This window comes from Hemitrygon akajei, chromosome 8, assembly GCF_048418815.1.
Source record: "Hemitrygon akajei chromosome 8, sHemAka1.3, whole genome shotgun sequence".
NCBI lineage: Eukaryota > Metazoa > Chordata > Chondrichthyes > Myliobatiformes > Dasyatidae > Hemitrygon > Hemitrygon akajei.
The window spans coordinates 96,601,158-96,619,422 of NC_133131.1; the positions used below are offsets into that span (position 1 = coordinate 96,601,158).

Genomic DNA, 18,265 nt, shown 5'->3' on the forward strand with positions numbered 1-18,265 from the left:
AAATCTTGTCAGCATAAGCACACATCCTTTATTTCAGCTGACTCTGCTGTCTAGAAACTCTTTGCAGAAAGCTTTGCCTTTTTCAGAACAAGGTATTTATCTGAACATTGATTTTTCTTTTCAGAGTGGATTGCATTTAAGTGTTTTTTTCCTGCCCAAATTGCACGTAACAGATTTGACTGGGGGCACCCTCTTGTAGAGCACACATTTTTTAAATAACTTATTTGTCAAAGAATGAGCACGAAGTGTCATCTATGTTTTTGCAATGCTTGTTCAGAATATGGTTTGGAGGATTTAGGTCATATTATTTAAGGAGAAAGTAATCCTCAGCCAATCATAGCAGAAGTGTGTTTTCCTGGTGCCGCATTTTGGCAAGTCGTTCAATTTAAAGGAACACCTAGATATTGAGCATATATTTTGTGGTTGGGTGCAGAACCCTCTGGAGACCAACAGCTGATTCTTTGCCCACAGAGATACTGAGTGCAGGAAATGGCTATTTCCATTTGCAAAGCAGGCTTATAGTATCTGTTTCTGTGCTGGTTCCGATGTGCGTGCCCGAACTGGACCTGCAGGCAAACACGCCTGGCCACACTGAAGGAACTGAGCATAAAACACTCATTCCCTAACCCTAATGCCCCAAATTCATGCTCTACTGTCAAGTTCTCTGAGATGCAACCTCTCAGTTAGCCAAGAATTTTACCATCAGTGATGACAGGTTGGTGCTCATGGGTTCTGCCATGCACTGGTGCCTGGGTTACGCTAACAGCGGACGTCACCCTGAACTTCCTAGCTGCTGTATCTTTCCATGCAGCAGCAGCAGATCCATTCCGTACTACAGCTTAGGAATATAAGGAAATACGAGCAGGCTGAGGCCACTCAGCCCCTCAAGCCAATCCTGCCATTGAATGTGTTTCAAAACTTTAAAACTAATATAAAACTTTATTTTATATATATATATATATAAAACAGCAAAGCATCCAAAGACAGAGCATGATCTGCAGTCAACCAAAACTATTGTTTACCTGACAGTACAACATTGCACAGACTTTCTGTCTTACTAAAAAGGGACAGAGAGATGTCACCCATCACATTGTGGAAGGCGAGACTAACAGTCACTGTTACGATATTACAGTCTGCTGCTTCACCTTTTATTTCAAGATTCTCCGACTTGAAAATCAGCAGCAAACTCCCCCCACCATCGACAGAAAGAGAGGGAGAGTGTGTGATTGCTCAACTACAGAGACCTCTGTCCACCGCATCCGCTGCTGCAAAATCCTGATGTTCCTTCTTCTGCGCCACCTCGGTCGGCAACGCTGGCCTGGAATCGGACGTCCACAGTGCCGTGCAAAGCTACACCCTGGAGGCACCATCTTCCAAGAGAATGTTGGAAAACGGTCGGCCGATGAGCTCCAGGAGTAGGTACTCATCCGCCATAGATAAACTGCAGTTTGAGTAACATTGCAGATCAGGACCTCGATAGGACCCCAGCCACCTTGAAAAGGGAAAAGAGAGACATTAAGGAGAGAAATTTAAGCTGTTTCTGCAGATGAGCTTGAAGAGTCAGCCTCTTTGCACCATCTTAACTCCACCCACTCTTAAGGTTGATATAATATTTCAAAATTTTACTTACAAATATAAACAGGGTGGGAATTTGAGAAGTGCAAAGAGGCATCAAGGTGAGTGATTCAGATTGAAGGAATGGGCAAGAGTGTAGAACATGGACGGAAGTGAAGTTATTGACTTCAGAAGGGAAAACAGGAATGTGGCATTGCACTTCAATATGTCTCTAAGGACGGCATTATGGGGGAGAAGCAATAGTTCTTGGTTCGAGCTTCTAGAGTGAGAGATCACAGTGTCAATCACGGTACTTTACAAGATACAGAGAACTGAGATGAGGAGATGTTTCTTGGCTCAGAGGGATAGTAAATGTATGGAATAGGCTAGTTCAGATGTCCAGACAGGTCAAGTTACTGAGTTATTTTTTAGAAGGAAGCAGTTGATTTTCTGGGTGCAAAAGGTATTAAGGTGTATGGGGGGAGAGCAGGAATATTGTGGTTTGTTGATGATCACATAGAATGGTGAACAAAGTTCAAACAGATGAAAATCCTTTTCCTATTTTCCATGCTTCTGTGGAATTTGTCCTAATGAAAAGTGAGAATAGAAGAGACTCTAGAATCTTGAACAACTATGAGCTGAGCTCAGCAGGTCAAACAGCATCTATTGTGGTGGGGAGGGAAGGGAAAATAATCGATGTTTAGGAGCAAAAACCTGTGATAGGACTTGACCTGAAACATCAACAATTCTTTCCCCCTACTGTTTGACCTGAGTTCCTCTAGGAATCTGTTTCTTCAATCTAAAGTAGGATTTTATTGTGATTTCTTAAGTCAACCATTAGGTGGAGCACTTTATCCAAAAGATGAATATCACAAAGGAAAGATGATTTAAAATGCAACCTCTGATTTATTGTAGAATATCTGAAGCTCGATAGGAGAGCAGCAAATTATTGAAGTTGGAATGGGTTGACTCTGTGTAGGAAAAGACACCTGCTGTACCTAATAAAGTGGATACTGAGTATATGCTTGTGCTTTTCCGATGCTGTAGCCCATCCACTTCAAGGTTTGAAGTGTTGTGTGCTCACAGATGCTCTTCTGCACACCACTGTTGTAATGTGTGGCTTTTTGAGATACTGTCACATTCCTGACAGCTTGAAACAGTCTGCTCATTCTCCTCTGACCTCTCTCATCAACAAGACATTTTAACCCCCAGAACTGCCGTTCACTGGATGTTTTTTTTGTTTTTGCACCATTCCCTGTAAACTCTAGAAACTGTTGTGTGTGAAATCCCAGGAGATTAGTGGTTTCTTAGATACTCAAATCACCCCATCTGGCACCAACAACCATTCCATGTTCAAAGTCACTTAAATGATATTTCTTCCCCATTTTGATATTAGGTTTCACAATAGATCTGTTTTATTAAGACAAGGCCTCAAAACTCAATAATGGAGCAATTAAATAACCTCTTAATTATATCTCTTAAATTCATTATCATGTTAATTTTAATGAAGTATTGTAGCATAAACATTAGTTTATTACTTTTGTGATGCCAATTCTAACTTGAATCAAGATTAGTAAAGAGCATGTAAGATGAAACTTGTTATTTTTGGATTGTTGGTGTTAAGTCTTTTCAATAAATACTTTCCCAACCTCCCTCAGCTTACAGTACACCATTAACACTTTTACTGTTCTTACAAGGGGTGATTGATAAGTTTGTGGCCTAAGGTAGAAGGAATCAATTTTAGAAAACCTAGCATGCTTGTTTTTCCTACATTTACACCCTCAGTCCAGCGGTCATGGAGCATACGGATCCCTTCTTTGTAGAAGTTGGCATCTTGGACCTCCAGAAGTGGTCCACAGCATGGAGTGATTGATTAGTTTGTGGCCTAAGGTAGAAACGAGATGAGTTATTAACTACAAACTTTCTGCATTTTCACTCAAAGGGTTGAACTGCATGTGCATGTAACAAGAGATGTATAACTCATCTCCTTCTACCTTGGGCCACAAACTTATCAATCACCCCTACTGTGGACCACTTCTACAAAGAAGGGATCCGTATGCTCCACGACCGCTGGTCTAAGTGTGTACATGTAGGAAGGGACTACGTTGAAAAATAAATGTGCTAGGATTTCTAAAATTGACTCCTTCTTCCTTAGGCCAATCACCCCTCGTACAGGCATCAGGAAGGGATATTTGTAATTTATTCTTGTTTATGGATTATTCCATAACTTGATTTGTGTTAACACATGGGACATAAGGCTTAGGAGAACTTACAATATCAAATGGGAGGCTAGGTTTGTCATATACATTAATGATCTGGATGATGAGGTGGTAAATTAGATTAGTAAGTATGTGGATGATACTAAGATAGGTGGCATTGTGGATAATGAAGTAGATTTTCAAAGCTTGCAGAGAGATTTAGGCCAGTTAGAAGAGTGGGCTGAAAGATGACAGATGGAGTTTAATGCTGATAAGTGTGAGGTGCTACATTTTGGTAGGAATAATCAAAATAGGACATACATGGTAAATGGTAGGGCATTGAGGAATGCAGTAGAACAGAGTGATCTAGGAATAATGGTGCATAGTTCCCTGAAGGTGGAATCTCATGTGGATAGAGTGGTGAAGAAAGCTTTTGGTATGCTGGCCTTTATAAATCAGAGCATTGAGTATAGAAGTTGGAATATAATGTTAAAATTGTACAAGGCATTGGTGAGGCCCAATTTGGAGTATTGTGTACCGTTCTGGTCACCGAGTTATAGGAAAGATGTCAACAAATTAGAGAGAGTACAGAGGAGATTTACTAGAATGTTACCTGGGTTTTAGCACCTAAGTTACAGAGAAAGGTTGAACAAGTTAGGTCTTTATTCTTTGGAGCGTAGAAGGTTGAGGGGGGAATTTGATAGAGGTATTTAAAATTATGAGGGGGATAGATAGAGTTGATGTGGATAGGCTTTTTCCATTGAGAGTAGGGGAGATTCAAACAAGAGGACATGAGTTGAGAGTTAAGGGGCAAAAGTTTAGGGGTAACACGAGGGGGAACTTCTTTACTCTGAAAGTGGTAGCTGTGTGGAACGAGCTTCTAGTAGAAGTGGTAGAGGCAGGTTCGATTTTGTCATTTAAAAAAAAATTGGATCGGTAGATGGACAGGAAAAGAATGGAAGGTTATGGGCTGAGTGCAGGTAGGTGGGACTAGGTGAGAGTAAGTGTTCGGCGTGGACTAGAAGGGCCGAGATGGCCTGTTTCTGTGCTGTAATTGTTATATGGTTATATATGTTATATAGGTGGAAAACAAGATTTATTCTAAATAAGGGAGAGAGCAATAGAATTAGATAGATTGCTCATATTAATATGCAGTACATGGCATTAAATAAATTTAAAAAGAGAAAAATGTTTCCAGGAGACTTGGAAATACTAATAAGAAATTAATCAACTGTAATGCCCTGGTTAAGATTTATACTGCTATGCTGTAGTATTTAATTTCAGCAGTTCTCTGCAAAAGCAGTGTGTCCTGCTGGTAGAATGTTCTGGTTTCGACTCGAGATAAGTGCCCTGCTGTTCCGCTTAGGAATGTTGTGTCAGCCAATTAGGGCAGTGGAACCGGGAGAAAGTTCCAGAAAGTTTTGCTGATGGAAAGTGTGGTTCACAGGTTTTTTTTGCTAGGAGCTGCATAGAAGACAAGAGGGAAGATGGATGAGAATGCTGTGAGAAAAGGTGCCCTTGTTGCATGAAGTGGTTTGTGCAGATGCATGGCCCCAAGAAGGAACAGCCAATGCTTCTGAGAGAGACCCTGTTTGTTCGAGATGGATTTTAAGTAAAGTTCGGAATGTGAGACCTGAACTGCAAAAATCTTCAGCTGTGCACACAAACGGGATGACAGCGATTAGCAGGTTCACCTCAGGAAGGTGTGCTACTCTCCTACATGGGATGCTGATTGTCCCTCTTTTTCCTGTGAGGGCGGTGTCCGGTTTCCCAGGGAAAATGAAAGAGAAGCAGTCTCCTGGATTGAAGACGTTGATATCGAAGTCAGGCAGTGTTGGTGACTCACCAATAACCAAGAAATGGAAAAGGAGATGAACTGAAAAGATGTTCGAACATGAAGATGACTTTTCTACTGATGAGTCTGATGCTGGTTGTTCCAAGAGTACATGCCACATTATTCGAGTAACTGAGAACACGCTTTTCTGAGAGAGGTCTCACTGGTGCTAACCAGTGGAGGTCGAAGATTTTCGGCAGCACCTGCTTAAACAAAAGGAAGCTAAGTTCAGTCATGTGACAGGGGTACCTGAGCAGCCGAATATAAAAGTGATAGATGGAGGAGGCATCCTCTAGTGGACGGGAAAGGTCACATGGAGTGCCTGAAGCTGGAGGTGAGATAATGAAGTCTCAGAGAGTCAGGAATCCCCTAGCTGGACTGGCAGAGGATGCACCTGGGAAACGGAGAGTTACGTCCATTCCTATGGTCAGATATGCTTCTTCCACTTACAAATAGATTGGGGGTACAAAGTCACAAAATTTATTTGAATGTTATTGATAATGGTTTAATAAGTTACAAATTCATGAGGACATGACTATTTTTGGTGGAGGGAGAGTGTAATGCCCTGGTTAAGATTTCTACCACTCAGCTGTAGTATTTCATTTCAGCAGTTTCCTGCAAAGGCAGTGTGTCCTGCTGGTAGAATGTTTTTCTTTTGACTAGAGATAAGTGCCCTGCTGTTCGGCTTAGGAATATTATGTCAGCCAATCAGGATGGTGGAAACAGGAGAAAGTTCTAGAGTTTTGGTGACGGACAGTGTGGATTGCATTTTTTTTCGTCAGGAGCAGTGGAAAGGGCAGGAGGGAAGATGGATGAGCATGCTGTGGGAAGGTGCATTCCCATTGCACAAAGTGTTTTGTGCAGGTGAATAGCTCCAAGGAAAAAGAGCCAATACTCCTGAGAGTGACCCGTTTGTTCGAGATGGATTTTAAGCAAAGTTCGGAATGTGGTGTGTGTTTTCACACAGACTGTGGGTCCAGAGAGTGAATAAAAAGACAACTCCAGGACCATCTCCAACTTTATGTGCACATTGGGACTGGTTTAACTGTCATGGTCCCTTTTATTTTATATTCTTTTTCCTACTACATAATTGTTCAATAAAGCTTAAATTTATAAATATACTTTATAATTATAAGCAGTGTACAGTCTGTCATTTCTTATTGACCGACAATTGTTTTCAGACAGTATTTACACAGTATTCTCTCAAATCGAGGTTTCTTTAATCAGAATATCACAATGTTCCTCTTTGGTTGAATCCCAAGTCATACTGACCCTAGTCATATTTTGTTTATGAAAAGTGTCCTCTTACTGCTGAGTCCCGTGGCTGTTAGCAGAGGCTGCTAATCAGCCAAGTTTGTATATGAAACTGGTGAGGGTTTACACAACCAATTACAATGTAATAAATAACAATAAGTTTAGAATTGGGAGAGCCTGTTTCATAACCTTGGTATGCCAACTAAGTAGTGAAATGCAGTCCTTGGCCAGGTCAGCTAAGTTTTTATAAAGAAGCAGCCAAAATGGAACTAAATTTTGATAAGTCACATCAAATTGAAAGTGTGGTTTTATAAGGCAATATTGTTTCTATTTGCTGGTTACCATAATTTGAATTTGTATCTAAAGTCTACAACATTGTAGATTTAAAATTTTTATTGAGCTGTATTCATTGGCTCCACGCACTAGTATAAATGCAGGGTTAGGACAGTTCTGGCTGACATATGATGATGTTCCAGGCAGGCTCAAATAAAAGAGACAGAGGATGCTCAGATTCTCAGAGGTAGCTCTTGTGGAGGAGGAGTTGGGAGAGGGAATAACTTACACCCTACCTGATCTTAACTCAACCGTTATGTTTTTAGTCCAAGGGAGTTCAAGGCAAAAGCCCAAGACACTCTTTTCTTATACTTCTGGGGCAACTCCTATAAGATGGACTAGCAAAACATAAGCTGTTTTCATACACTCTTCACAAATTTACTGCAATAAAGTTTATGTGGCTGTTAGTGTTCTTGACAAACTCTCTCAATGTGTTCCTTATTGTTCTTTGACATTTCCTTAAACCTTCCAATCAACAAGAACCATTAAGTGTTGTGTCTTTAATATTTCAGTAATGCTTGAATAATATTGTAAATATATTATTGATTAAACATTCTTTGATGTTTACATAATTTATTATGCTCGTATGTAAAATGATGTAAATGCTTTATGTCATTACATCACCACATCATAAGTGCACACCGTACTAAAGTAAAACAAAGCATACACATTCTTCCAGGCTCCCTTGTTTTTTTTTATTAGTTTCTGGAGTTACAGAACATACTCAAGATGTACTACCCACATGTTGAAGTGCAGGATATTTTTTTTCAGAAGGGGAGAGAGAAATGTTTGAGTTAAAGAAAAAAGCACAGCATGTTTTTTTCTTTGCAAATGGGAGATGTACAGTCTTGTTAAAAACAAATGAGCGAAATTCATAGGTTCGTAAACAGTGAGTACCATGTGATAAAATAGTAATTTATTTTAAAGAGTAGAAATGGCTGGCTACATCAGAAAGATAGAGGCATTTGATTGCAAAACAGATAGCTGGATGACGTATACTGAATTAATTGAGTAATATTTTGAAGCAAATTAAATAGCCAATGAAAAGTGAGTGCCAATATTACTGAGTGCAATAGGTGGAAGACCATACAGTTTGCTTAGAAGTTTAACTGCTCTAACCAAACCAGCTGAAATTAGCTTTGCTGATATTGTGAAAATAGTGTAGGAACATTTAGAACTTAAACTATTGTGATTACAGAGGACTTTAGTTTCATAAGCAGAATCAAAAGAAAGGGGAGTCCATTACAAATTAAGTGGAGCAGTTGATGGGATTGCCTGAGCATTGTCAGTTCAGTGATGAGATTAATGATGCACTGAGAATCATTTAGTTTGTGTATTCTTATAAGAATGCATTCAAAAATGGCTCATAACGTAACCACAACTGATAATTTTAAGAACAGTTGAAATTTCTGTATCAGTAGAAAGAGAAGAAGAGACATAATTGAGTTGCAGTCAGGAATGAAAGTAAGTGTGAACAAAATTGCAGCAAAATCTAGACCAGGGATTCCCAACCTTTTTTATGCCATGGACCCCTGTCATCAACTGAGAGGTCCATGGACCCAAGGTTGATTTACAAGCAGGCCTGTCTAACCAAATAAAATTATGTTACTGTTGTGGCAGGGGCTCACATACACCAGACCCATGCAAGTTTAAAACTAAAACTTGCAGAAAATGCAACAAAACAGGATATGTACTAAGAGCATACTGGCAGACAAAAATAAATGTACTGCACAGGGTGGAGAAAGAAATAAAGAGTCTAGTTGCAGTTTCAAAAAGAGCACTAATCTGCATGCTGTTGATGAAAAATCTGATAATGATTAGAGTGACACAGGACTGAGTGGCCTTAAGATTTACAATCTAAAAACTAACAAGACAAGCAATATGGCTCACACCAGAAGTGAATGGCAAATTCATTGAAATGGAATTGGAGACTGGCTCAGCTGTTTCAATCATTCCACAAATGATTTTGAATGGCAGTTCAAAGATTCTGAACTGAAGCATGCAGAAATCCAACTAAAACCTTACACAGGAGACAAGATAACTTCGGTGGGAATGACATTTGCAATAAGGAAGTACAACAACCAACCAGCCACATTGAGCTTGTACGTGATAATAATAGGAGGGCCAGTACTGTGGGGCCGTAATTGACTAGGACAACCACAACTTGATTAGAGATCCATCCATCATTTACATGCCTCATCCCCGCAATCAATTCAACTGAGAGCAAATTACGAAAGGTACTGGATGATGCCACTGCAGTTTTCAAGAATGGCATTGGAAAACTCAAACAAATCAAGTGTAAAGTAGTGTTAAATGAAAATGGCACCCCCAAGTTTTACAAAGCCCAACCTGTGCCGTATAACATCCAGTTCTGTGATAAAGTAACAGGATCACATGAAGATTGAAGGAATTCTTTCCAAGTTTGAGTGGAGCCCATGGGCAATATCAGTGGTCCCAGTAGTCAAGAGGAATTGGTCTGTTAGGTACTCTGGTGATTTTAATGTCACCATCAACCGAATACTGAAAGTAGATCAATACCCTCTCCCCAGGATAGAGGAAATACTTGCAAACCTTTCTGGAGGGAAACACATTAGCAAAGTGCACTTAGCTGAGGCCTACCTACAGATGGAGATGGCAGAGGAGTCCAAAGTGATTTAACATGAGCTTTATCACTACAATAGGTTTATTTTTGAAGTAGCACCTGCACCTGCACTCTGACAGAAAGCGATGGACCAGGTGCTGCAAGGTCAGTTACCTGGATGACAAGGAACATCTCCGAGATCTCAAGACAGTGTTAAAAAGATTAGAAGATTATAGGCTCAGAGCATGATGCAAAAAGCATGAATTCTTTATACCACATGATGAGCATTTGATAGCTTTGAGCCTGTACTAGCTGGAGTTTAGAGGGGAGATCTCATTGGATGCTATTGAATTTTGAAAGGTCTAGATGAAGTGAATGGGGTGAGGATGTTTCCTATAGTGGGGGTGTCTAGGACCAGAGCACACAGCCTCAGGGATGTCTATTTATAACAGACATGACGTATAATTTCTTTAGCCAGAGAGTGGTGAATCTGTGGAATTCATTGCTCCAGTCAGCTGTGCAGGCCAAGTCATTGTGTATATTAAAGGCAGAGTTTGATAAGTTCAAGATTAATCAGGGTGTCAAAGGTTACAGAGAGAAAGCAATGTACCAGGTGCTACAAGGTTGCCCAGGCACTCAGTGGTACCTGGATGTTGTTATTGTTTCCGGTGAGGATGACGAGGAACATCTCCAAAATCTCGAGACTGTGCTAAAAAGATTAGAAGACTATGGACTCAGAGCAAGACAGAACAATTGTGAATTCTTTAAACCAAGCATCACTTACATCATTGGTGTATAAGTATTACACAAGTGTGCTGAGAAAATTCAAGCTGTGGTGGATGCCCCGAGGCAAAAGGGCATTTCACAGTCCTGGCCCTTTTAGGATTTATTAATTACTATAACAGATTCCCGCCAAACCTGGCTACTGTGCTCCACCACTTAAACTCATTACTACAGATCAGGAAGAAATGGCAATGGACAAAGCAGTATGAGGTGGCTTTCCAAAGGTAAAGGAAATGGTAACATCAGACACTGTCCTCACACTTTTGATCCACCTTATTCAGTGAAGCTTGCCTGTGACACCTCATCTTATGGTATAGGTGAAGTCTTGTGACATGTTTGATGATGGAACTGAATGTCCCATAGCCTTTGCATCACAGTCCCTTACCATGGAGAAAAATTATGCATGGATCGACAAAGAGGCCTTGAGTCTGGTTTGTGGTGAAAAATGGTTCAATCAGTACATGTATGGGAGAGGGTTTACCCTCATTAGTGATCATCAACCACTAATGTCCATTTTCAATCCTCAAAAGTGTGTTCCACTGACAGCAGCAGCAAGAATGTAGAAATGGGCTTCGTTTCTTGGAGGCCACAATTACAAGATCAAATTCAAGAGGACAACTAATCATGGAAATGCTTATTGATTATCCCGTTTACCTTGGAAAAAGGAATATCTGAAAATTTAACAAAAGAGGTCTCTCCTCTTGATGTATTTTCTCTAATACAAATTGAAAGTCTCCCTATTACGGCAGAGATGATCGAAAGGGAAACCAGAAAATACCCCACACTGTCTCAGGTCTACATGGCCACCCAAAATGTCTGGAATGTATAGTTTAAATTCTCATCCCCCATGTTTACCAGTGCCAGGATGAACTTGCCCTTGTCAGGGGTTGCCTCATGTGAGGATTGAAAGTTGTTGTACCACCCATCAAAGTGTTGGAGGAGCTATATGCCAGTCACCTAGGCATGGTCAATATGAAATCATTGGCTCAGAGCTTTGCCTGGTGACCTGGGATAGATCAGTAGATCGAGCAGCTTGCCATGCATAGTTTGGGATGCCACCACGTCCAAAAGAAAGGTGACCAGAGCTGTCAGAACTACTTCCTGCAGTCCCAGAGTCAACACCTACAACCACCATGGAGGAGGCCCCAGAACCTGAGATTCTTTCATGGCCATAAGTTTCAGCCCAGAGTGACCCCCTCAACCCTTGTCAGGGAAGACATTGTTCCACAAGAGTAAGAAATCCTCCGCAACAATGAAATCTTTAGGCCTGAATGGGACAATTTAAAACTTACGATGCTGTGGAAGTCTACATCGTAGTTGTATTATCTACTGTGTCATGGAGGGATTGTCCACTGAGTTGGTGTGGATGGAAGTCAGTACAGGAAGGAAGCACTCACTCTATCTGAAATTACAAAATATAACATAGACCATTCTAAAACATGGCTATGATTTATTTGCCATTGTTCAGCCAGTTTGTGTTAGAGCTACCAAAATGTGCAGTTAATGATTGATGATTAGTTAACTGACAATTCATTCTTTAGCAATCCTTCTAATAACTGCTCCTTTTCATTGGCACTAACCATCTTTTCAAGAATACTCTTGTTATTTTATGGACAAAATTAATGGTACAGGCCAAGACCCTAAGTGGATTAATGAAAGGCATTTAGTATTCTGTATATCCAAAGTATATCACTGTCATGCATCCATATATGGTTTAGAATTTAGAAGACATTTGGTACATGAGCAAAGGACATTGTACATTGTACCCAATGTACATGACCACGTAGAGGAGATCATGCTAAACACATCACAGACATCAGATGGAATATATTTAATGTTATAATGGCAAATATGTGATTTTATACAAATCAAACTCAACAAATTAAACAAACATTTATTAATTAAATTAAAAACTATATGGTATAAAGAGGCAATAAGATGTTTAGAAATTGAGGGGGTCACTACAAAATGAATTGGATAAAATATGATAATGGCCAGAAAACAGATAATGCTGTTTTAAGGTGTTAAATACCATGACTGGAAAATATAAATCTCACATATTCCTTGAATGGTGTTGAGCCATATTGGAAATAAGGCTGAAAGAGATCTCTTAAAAGAATTAACGATAAGTGTATTCAGAGAAAAGAAATCATTCAAAAGAAGACATCGGTTATTGTTAAGCAAACAGAGGAATATGTCAGAGAAAGCCATGATCAAGTTGTTATCTGTTTGACCCATCATCCAATCCCTCCTTCCCCTTCAATCTTGTCACTCTCCCTCTCCAGTTTCTTTCCCTTCTATCTCAGTCCTGTCCTGATGCACAGTTTTGACCTCAAATGTTGAGAATTCATTTCTCCCTACAGATATATCTGTCGAGTTCCTCCAGCAAGTTGTTTGTCATACCTGGAATACTATGGCAATTTAAGTATGGTGCAGGGAAAAGCTATGTGGTTGAACATGCTACTGAAGATCAAATCTTTGAAGATAACCTAGAAAAATCTGAACTTCTTAAGCTGGTAAAATACCGTGAACTATATAGTAAATTGCTATTAAAGAACTTAATCTGTTCAAAATGTCAATGGTTGTTTTAATCAAGACACTTATAATTGCTCATTAAGGATGCAGATTTGTTACAATCAGATAGGTGGGAAGTGGGAAACTTCTCATTTCTATTGACTAATTAATTTGTGCAGCTTTGGCATTTGCAATATTCTCCATGGATCTACAACATAATTTGAATGATAAACAAGTTGAACAATTTTGTTATCGAAATAGGGAAGATGTCCTCATTTACATTTGTGGGATCCCAACCTGATGTGATTAGCCTCTCAGAGCAGTACATTAAGAAACTACAACTAAACCTTGAATTCAGCAACACGTACAAAAGGTGACATTGGAGACAGATTTTTCATAGTGAGTGGATACTTTACCTGGTGGTCTGTGCTCTGCAACGGCTTCTCCAGGGTGTACTGCTTCAAATGTAGGATTAATCTACCATGATCTACACAAAATAACAATAACACATGGATTTAGGCAGATTATGATGCCATAACGCAGGAACTCGGGAGCGTAAACTCGAAACAGATGCACTCAGGGAAATGCACAACGAATATGTGGAGGTTGTCTAGGTTGCATGAGGTTCTGGATAGGTTTTCCCCACTGAAGCAGGGATAGGATCAACGATGACAATAGATGCGGAATGTCTAGTCAAGGGAAAGGAAGAGTTTACTTAAGGTTTAGGAAGCAAGGATCAGACAGGGCTCTGGAAAATTATGAGGTAACCAGGAGAAAGCTTAAGGAGGGACTTAGAGAACTAGAATGGGACATGAAAAGGCCTTGGTGAGTCGGATTAAGGAAAACCCCAAGGCATTCTACATGTATGCAAAGAACAGGAGGACGATTGGAGTGAGGGTAGGACTGATCAGGGATAGTAGCGGAAATGTGTGCCTGGGGTCAGAGGAGGTAGGGGAGGTCCATATTGAATACTTTGCTTCAGTGTTCACCAGTGAGAGGGGCCTTGATGAATGTGAGGGCAGCATAGAGCAGGCTGATATGCTGAAACATGTCAACATGAGGATGTGCTGGAACTGGTAAGTCCCCAAGGCCTAGTGGGATATACCCCAGGTTACTACGAGAAGTTAGAGTCTGGGCATAGGAGTAGTTGCAGAAGATTGGAGGGTGGAAAATGTTGTTCCTTTGTTAAAGAACAGTAATAGAATAATCCTGGGAATTATAGATCAGTCTTACTTCAGTGGTGGGTAAACTATTGAAGAGGAATCTTAGAGACTGGGTTTATGAGCATTTGGAGAAGCGGTGTATATGGATTTTAGTAAGATGAAGGACAAGGTTCCCCATTGTAGGCTCATTCAGAAAGTCAAGAGGGATGGGATACAGGGAAACTTGCCTGAATAGATTCAGAATTGGCTTGCCCACAGAAGACAGCAGGTATTAGTAAATGGAGTGTACTCTCCCTGGAGGTCAGTGACCAGCGGTGTTCCCCAAGGACCTGTTCTGTGATCCTGCCTTGTGTGCTTTTTGTGGTTTTTGTGCTTTTTTTTAATAAATGGCTTGGATGAGGAAGTGTAAGAGTGTGTTAATAAGTTTGCAGAGGTCCATTCAGTGTTGGGAGCAGAGTACTGCGAAGAGTTTACTCACAGGATGGCAAAGCGAGTATAAAAGGAGAGCTTTGCAGGCGTTTGGATATTCCAGAGGCGGCAGAGCACTGTGAATTAAATTAAAGCACAGAAGGGGCAAGCAGGACGGCCACTGTCAGGACAGTCATTGTTGGGAGTAGGCCAGTGGTGAGAGTAGAGCGTCAGGCTTTGGCTCAAGAAGGTTCGACGAGAAGAGGCCGAGGCCAAAGAAACAGGTTAGGAAGGGTTAGTTTTTCTTTCCAATATTGCTGATTTGGTCTTGGTTGCCCATTGTACAGTGCAGGCAGGATGGCAGATATGGTAGTGGAATGCTCCTCCTGTAGAATGTGGGAATTCATGCAACCTGATAACTACACCTGTGGGAAGTGCAGCCAGCTCCAGCTCAGGAAAGACCGCAGTAAGGAGCTGGAGGTGGATGAACTTAGGATCATCCAGGAGATAGAGCAGTTGATAGATATGACTTTTGACCAAGGGTGCAGAATTTGAGGAGTAGATGGGTGAACACCGAGAGAGGTAAAGGGAGAAGGAGGTCAGTGTAGAGTCCCCTTGTGGCCATTCCCCTCGGCCATAGGAATACCCCTTTTGATACCGCTGTGGGGGGGATGACCTATCTGGGCAAAGCAGCAAGCAGCCAGAGCAATAGCACTGCGGTTGGCTCTGAGCCTCAGAAGGGAAAGGTGAAGTCAGACAGAGCAACAGTCATAGGAACTCAATAGTTGGGGGGAAGAAAGGAGATTCTGCGGCAACAAAACAGACACCAGGATGGTGTGTTGCCTCCCAGGTGCTAGGGTCCAGGATGTCTCTGAGCGGCTGCAGAATATTCTTGAAGGGGAGGGTGAGCAGCCAGTGGTCATGGTACACGTTGGTACCAATGATATAGGAAGGAGAGGGGTAAAGGTCCTGTGCAATAAGTTTACGGAGTTAGGAAGGAGACTGAAGAGCAGGACCTCCAAGGCAGTAATCTCTGGATTACTCCCAGTGCCATGAACTAGGGAAGAGAGCACAGATGAATGAGTGACTGTGCAGGTGGTGCACGGGGAAGGAACCTTTTCTGGGGAAGGGGTGGGATGGGTTGCACCTGAACTGGAGGGGGAACAATATCCTGGGTGGGAGGTTTGCTAATGCTGTTGGGTTTATACTAGATTTGCAAGGGGGTGGAAATCAAAGTGAAGAGGCAGAGGATGGGGCAGTTGGTGAACAAGTTGTGATGGCCTGTAGGGAGTTTATGGAAAAGGATAAGCAGATGTTCGAGCAAAGAAGCACTCAGCCAGATTGTTTGAGATGTGTTTATTTTAATGTAAGGAGTATCATGAACAAGGCAGATGAACTTAGAGCGTGGATCAATATGTGGAACTATGATGTTGTGGCCACTACAGGGACTTGAATGACTCAGGGTCAGGAATGGCTGCTGAGTGTGCCAGGCTTTAGATGGTTCAAAAAGGATGTGGGGGGGGTGGGGTGGGGAAGGCAAAAGAGGTGGGAGAGTGGCACTGCTAATCAGAGATAGTATCACAGCTGCAGAAAAGGAGGAAGTCATGGAGAGATTGTCTTCTGAGACATTGTGGGTGGAAGTCAGAAACAGGAAAGAAGCAATAACTCTACTGGGTGTTTTTTATTGACCACCCAATAGTAACAGGGACATTGAGAAGAAGATAGGGAGACAGATTCTGGAACAGTGCAACAACAATAGGGTTGTTATGATGGGTGATTTTAACTTTCCTAATATTGACTGGCATCTCCTTAGAGCAAGGGTTTTAGATGGGGTGCAGTTTGTTAGGTGTCTTCAGGAAGGTTTCCTGACACAATATGTAGATAGGCCAACCAGAGCAGAGACTGTACTTGATCTGGTATTGGGAAATGAACCTGGCTGGGTGTTAGATCTCTCAATGGGAGAGCATTTTAGAGGTAGTGATCACTACTCCATCTCCTTTACCATAGTGTTGGAGAGGGATAGGAGCAGAAAATTTGAGAAACAGTTAAATGGGGTAGGGGAAAATACGATTCTATTAGGCAGGAACTAGGGAACATAAATTAGGAGCAGATGTTCTCAGATAATGTATGGCAGAAATATGGTGAATATTCAGGGAACATTTGCCTGCTGTTCTGTATAGGTATGTTCTATTAAGGCAGGGAAAGGATGGTAGTGTAAAAGAACCATAGTGTACAAAGGGTGTAGAAAATCTAGTTGAAAAGAAAAGCCCACGAGAGGTTCAAGAAACTAGGTACTGTTAGAGTTCTAGAAAATTACAAAGGTGTCAGGATGGAGTTTAAGAATGGAATTAGGAGAGCCAGAAGGGACCACGCAAAGGCCTTGGTGAGCAGGATTTAGGAAACCCCCAAAGCATTCTGCAAGTATGTGAAGAACAAGAGGATGGGCCGTGTGAGAATAAGACCAATCAGGAGTGAAAGTGGAAACATATGTGTGGAGCCGGAGGAGGTAGCGGAGGTACTTAATGAATATTTTGCTTCAGAATTTCACCAAGGAAAATTACCTTGACAATTGTGGGGATAACTTACAGTGGACTGAAACTTTTGAGTGTATAGTCATTAAGAAAGAGGATGTGTTGGAGCTTTTGAAAAGTATTAAGTTAGATAAGTTGCCAGGACCGGATGAGATATACCCCAGGTACTGAGGGAAATGAGGGAGAAGTTTGCTGAGCCTCTGGTGATGATTTTTGCATCATCAATAGGGACAGGGGAAGTACCAGAGGATAGGAAGGTTGCAAACGTTGTTCCCTTGTTCAAGAAAGGGAGTAGAGATTACCCAGGAAATTATAGACCAGTGAGTCTTGCTTCAGTGGTGGACAAGTTGTTGCAGAAGATCCTGTGAGGCAGGATGTATGAGCATTTGGAAAGACATGCCTTACGAACCTGATCGAATTCTTTGAGGATGTAACAACACACATTGATGAAGGTACAGCAGTGAATGTAGTGTATATGGATTTCAGTAAGGCATTTGATTTGGTTCCCCATACGACACTCATTCAGAAAGTAAAGAGGCATGGGATACAAGGAGACCTTGATTTGTGGATCCAGAACTGGTTTGACAACAGAAGTTAAAGGGTAGTTGTGGATGGTTTGTATTCTGCATGGTAGATGGTGACCAGTGGTGTGCCTCAGGGATCTGTTCTGGGACCTCTCCTCTTTGTGATTTTTATAAATGACCTGGATGAGGAAGTGGAGAATGGGTTAGTAAATTTGCTGATGATACAAAAGTTGGGAGTGTTGTGGATAGTCTGCAGGGTTGTCAGAGGTTACAGCAAGACAACAATAGGATGCAGAACTGGGCTGAGAAGTGGCAGATGGAGTTCAACCCAGATAAGTGTGCAGTTGTTAATTTCAGTAGCTTAAACTTGAAGAAAGAATATAATATAAATGGTAAGACTCTTGGCAATGTGGAGGATTAGCTAGATCTTGGGGTCCATGTCCATAGGAAACTCCAAGCTGCTGTGGAGGTTGATAGTGTTAAGAAGGCGTATGGGGTGTTGGCCTTCATCAACCATTGGATTGTGTTCAAGAGCCGTGAGGAAATTTTACAGCTCTATAAGACCTTGGTCAGACCCCAATTCAAGTA

At 41.3% G+C, this 18,265-nt stretch overlaps 1 long non-coding RNA gene across 3 annotated transcripts in view; it reads right to left on the reverse strand.

The window, feature by feature from the left end:
• Positions 1 to 959: 959 nt before the first annotated feature.
• The window catches only part of LOC140732084 (uncharacterized), a 73,850-nt gene continuing 56,544 nt past the window's right edge, over positions 960 to 18,265 (reverse strand). For 2 of the 3 annotated variants that reach the window (XR_012099973.1, XR_012099972.1), the window contains exons 2-4: positions 13,468 to 13,538; positions 5,599 to 5,789; positions 960 to 1,492 (exon numbers count right to left, since the gene is read on the reverse strand). This is a non-coding gene — a long non-coding RNA (uncharacterized lncRNA). Of the gene's footprint in view, positions 1,493 to 5,598; positions 5,793 to 13,467; positions 13,539 to 18,265 lie in introns of all 3 variants that reach the window. The other variant, XR_012099974.1, reaches the window with a different exon arrangement.